The 5,061-nt window shown below is 38.0% G+C and overlaps 1 pseudogene; it reads left to right on the forward strand.

Moving 5' to 3' along the window:
* The first annotated feature begins 3,663 nt into the window (after positions 1 to 3,663).
* LOC117078264 lies at positions 3,664 to 3,992 on the forward strand (annotated as a pseudogene).
* Positions 3,993 to 5,061: the final 1,069 nt, after the last annotated feature.

Genomic DNA, 5,061 nt, shown 5'->3' on the forward strand with positions numbered 1-5,061 from the left:
GAGGTGGCGGGCGCCTGTAGTCCCAGCTATTCCGGAGGCTGAGGCAGGAGAATGGCGTAAACCCGGGAGGCGGAGCTTGCAGTGAGCTGAGATCCGGCCACTGCACTCCAGCCCGGGATAGAGTGAGACTCCGTCTCAAAAAAAATAAAAATAAAAATAAAAAAAAGAAAAAAAAGAAAAAAAAAGAAAAAAATCAGTGTGCAATAAATATATAATTTATTTATGTTTTTGGATAGCTCTTTTTCTGGAGTTCATGGTTAAGATGCCCTCCTTCCAGAAATCTCCACTAAATATGAACAACTGCTCTTGTGGGGCCCAAGATTTGAACATCACCTTTCTATACATTTCTACCAGAGTGTACTTGGCAGAGATAGTATAGAATAATGATTAACAGCAAGGGTTTCAGTATTAGGTTGACATTTCCAATCTTACCTTGCCCACTCACACAGTACAGAGCAGGAAGTCAAAACCCATCAGTCTGGTCCTAGAGTTTCTTAACCAGTTTCAGTTATATATTGCTGTATAAATTCTGTGTAATGAATAACCACACACACACACACACACACAAAAAACAGTGCCAAACAACAAAGAAGTGTTTCTTTCTTGCATATCTGTGGGTTAGCTGATCTGGGCTGGCCTCAGCAGAGCTTCCCCAGCTGGAATCAACAGAGTAGTCAAGATATGTTCTCATGGTGATGGTAGAAGGTTAAGAAGGCAAGATGCACTATGCAAGTACATTTCGAGTCCCCACTTAATGTCATGACCAATTATACCCATTGGCCAAAGCAAGGCTTATGGCCAAGCCTGATGTCAAGGGGTAAGGAAGGAGGTGAGAGTTACTACAGACACACATGGCAAAATGTGTGGCTACAGAGAAGGGTGGAGATTTGAGGCCAATGATACAGTCTGCTACAACCATCATCCTAATGCTGCTTCCAATATGTTTTGTGATTATTACTCATTTTCAGTAGCCCATGAGAGTCTCTATGGAGCATACCACATCCTTTCCCACTTTTTATAAACTGATAAGGTTGTTTCTTCTTATGTATCTTTATGCACAATGAATTGAAAGGCACTACTGTGGTCTCCTGGTATCCGTATATAACCAGAGATAGCATGTTTTAGGATATTAGTTCTACGCTTTTTGTATCGGCTAGGAGTGTTTTTGGCTACAGTTAGAGAATTCATGGCTACCAGTGGTTTAAATAATAAATAAATTCCATTATTTTACACAACAAGAAAACTGGTGGTTCCACATTTGTTGTGATTGCTCAATGAAGCCTTCAGAAATTCAGGATCTTTCTATCATTCTATTCTGTCATTGTCAGCCTGTTGGTTTTTCTGCTTTAGGTTACTGCCTTATGGTCACAAGATGGCTGCTTCAGTTCCAAGCATCAGAACATCCCATTTCCACATTCAGGTCAGAAAGAAGAGTAAAGGAGCTATACTAGAGAGTACTCCTCACATATTTATCCTTCTCTAAGTAAGAGAGACCTTTTGCAGACGCTCCCGACAGACTTCTTCATCCATCTAGCTGACTGGAATTGTGTCACGTGGACAACCGTAGTTATAGGAGAGACCAGGAATATTAGTATCTATTTCTTTTACCTCTTTCACAAAAAAGTGGCAAAGGAGAAGAGGTTAAGATGATTCCTGTGTGCCAACTGACACTGTCTACCATACTTTTCTCACTATTCCGAGACATTATTTCAGGGCTTCATAACTCTAACTTTATACTCTCCTCACATTTTTTCAGATTCCCAGGTTAGTTGAAGAGGAGAGGGATTAAGCCCTTTTCTCTGACAAATCTAGTATAGCCCTCCTGTGGACTTATGAGTTAAGTAGATTTTTCCTACCCCTTTGGGATTTTATTTTTTCATTTTTTGTTTGTTTTAGTATTTGTGTATTATCCCAGAAATAGTAGTATAACCATAACAATGATGAAACCATGTAATTATTTTGAATAACTGAAAAAGACAAGAGAACAATCTAGAGCCTTTATTTTAAAAAGTCAGCACTGAATTTCTTAAGAGTATTCAATCAGAAAGAAATCTACTGAGACACTACCTTTGGGATATAATTGAGCGATTACAGAGCTCCCCAAATAGCAAACACTGAAAAGAAAAACTCAATTTTATTTAACTAACAACACATACACCTATAAACAAAGGGCTTTGGCCTGATTCTCATTAATACAACTAAAATCTATTTCCATTTGCTTGTGGAAAAAAGATTGATTTTTTCATTTCTGCCTTAGAGAAACACTGATAATTGCACTATGAAAAAATATCACTCACATGCAGTGTCTGCTTCCCCAATGTGCCATCAGATTAAAATTACTCATCCCCCCAATTCAGACATACATTTCTCTTGCCAGAACATATAAATTAGGGACAAAATACAACCTGCATATTAGAATGAATAAGAACACATGCCAACAGATCAAATTTTAAAAATTGGCAAGTCTCTCTAAAAATGTGTTAATATATATATTATGAAGGAAAATGAAAGGGCCTGGGAAACAAAAGCAATTTTTACTTAAATTATTTTGATTTTATTTTGGAGATTGACTTTATAGTCAATTCTAAATTTCTATATCTTATTTTTACAGCATAAAAAGAAGCTGAAGCTGATGTCTGGTCCTTAAATGTATATGTTTAATATATCCATATACAGGGAAGCCCATCACATCTTCAATAAAATCATTTCTACCTGTGACCAAAGCTTACAGCACTGCAGTAGCAGTCAGTGTCGTTCATTGCTGACCACTTCAAAGTTTGATCCAGTTTGCTTCTTGAGAACCTCAACTGCTGATGGTGCTAAGATGTTTCCACATGATAGCTAACATTGAACATCTTACTTAGTGCCAGGCATTGTTGTAAGTGTTTTTCACGTGTCATCTCATTTAGTCTTCAGGACAACACTGTATATATATAAATATTTGTATATATTTACATTATTATATCTATTTATTTGAGGAATTCATATATAGATAAAAGCTTAGTCAATCGAAAGCAAATGTTTCTAGATGCCTTTCTCCAGCTCTATTTCTTGCCTTTACAAATTGCAAGAAAAGTGTACTCAAAACTCAAGTACCCTGTCCTCATCCAAAGATGTCCAGTAATGCGTGGGCTAAAGGTGGTTGGCCTTGGTTCTCTATAGGAGTGGGACAGAATGTGGCGCTGTCCTCACCTTGTTTTGCTTTGTTGTTGGACCCTCCAAAAGGCCTGAAGTGGGTAAACGTAGATTTTAAGAATAATGTAAGTGGAATGTATATATGTGGATTTCATCATTTTAAGACGTAACACAAACACTTCATTTCAACTTGACATTCAACCCCTAAATCCCCTAAGGGAGCGAGTATTATATTTTAACAAAATGACGTGTAACTACACAATTAACATAAGGCTTTGAATGGAGTACTAGTTGTGGATTTGACCTGCCCATGAATATTCACCCACAAAACTGACAGCCATATCAGTCCTCTGTGATAAGTGCCTCACTGTCACTCCAAGCAACTGGTCACTGATGACTATTAGAGGACAACGTATGTTCCAAGCTAGGGCAACCATATTTTCTGTCCTAGAAATTAAGAATCAGATTCCTTCCACCATCTTGCAGCCTGCAGAGACCTGTTGGGAACAGGACTTCTAAAAGGCAAAGATGTCTGGAAGGCTATGGTCCAAGGCCATTTTTGCTGTCTGTAAGTGGGGTCTCTAGAACCACAGGGAGCATACATTTCTTCTTAAAATTGAAGGTGTGTATGCCTGAGATGAAACTGAATTCTATTTGGGCAAGAAATGTGCTTATGCATACAAAGGGAAGAACAACACAGTGACTCCTGGCGGTAAACCAAAGCCATAATAATCTGGGGAAAGGTAATTCAGGTCCATGGAAACAGTGGCATGGTTCGTTCCAAATTCCAAAGAAATCCTCCTGCTAAGGCCATTGGACACAAAATCCGTGTGATGCTGTATCCCTCAAGGATTTAAACTAATGAAAAGTAAACAAATAAAAGTGAATTTGTGCTCTTGTAAAAAAAAAATAAGAATCAGGATTCAGAAAAGGCTAGAAATCCTCTATGTCTGGTTTAAACTGAGGGCATGGAAATCCAGGGTCTGTGGAGGGGTGACACTGAGCACAAAGAAACAAAGATAGCTGAGGAAAGAAGAAGAGAGTAAAATACATGAGCAGGGAGAAGATGTCCTGAGAGATCATATGCTATCATATAGTGGGAGAGAAACGGAGACAAAAGAGAAACTACCTTTGTTCTTCAGGTCAGGGTTTCTGTTTCCTGCTGCTGGGATTCCAAGTACTGTATGTGCTTTAAAATTTTGCTTCAGCTCATTTAAAGTGGGACTCTTTTATTTACCCTAAAAGGAACTTGATTGAATGTTCCAGGTTTCAGAAATATGAACTTTCTAGACGAATGTTGCCTGTTAAAGTTTTAAGCTTCATTCTGATACCTCTGGGCATCGTATAAGCTCTCACAGAAAAGCTTAAAAACTTTTATTTTAAAGCTAATGGCTTGGAGTTGGACTAGGTGACTTCTAAGAGCCCCCCTCAACCCTGCAATTCTAGAGTGCTTTGCCACAGAGTTAGAGAGATTTTTATACCTTAGAAGGGGCTACATTAAGCATTATCTCAGAGAAATGGCTATGTTCACACAAAACCTGTAATGAATATTCGTGGCAGCATTATTAATAATACCCAAAACACTGGACGCAGAACAAACATCTTTCAACAAGTAAATAATTAAACCATGGTCCATATGATGGGATACTACTCATCAATAAACAACAAAAATTATTATTATTATTATTATGGAAATTATTATTTTCAACTTTTATTTTAGATTCAGGTACATGTGCAGGTTTGTTTTTGGGCATATTACTTGATACTGAGGTTTGGGATATGATTGATCCCATCACTTAGGTACTGACCAGAGTACCCAACAGTTTTTAAACCCTTGTACCCCTCCCACCCCACTCTAATAGTCCCCAGTTTCTACTGTTGCCATCTTTATATCCATGAGTACTCAACGTTTAGCTCCCACTTACA

Source organism: Trachypithecus francoisi, unplaced genomic scaffold (genome assembly GCF_009764315.1).
Source record: "Trachypithecus francoisi isolate TF-2019V2 unplaced genomic scaffold, Tfra_2.0 Lachesis_group6, whole genome shotgun sequence".
In the NCBI taxonomy this organism is placed as follows: domain Eukaryota; kingdom Metazoa; phylum Chordata; class Mammalia; order Primates; family Cercopithecidae; genus Trachypithecus; species Trachypithecus francoisi.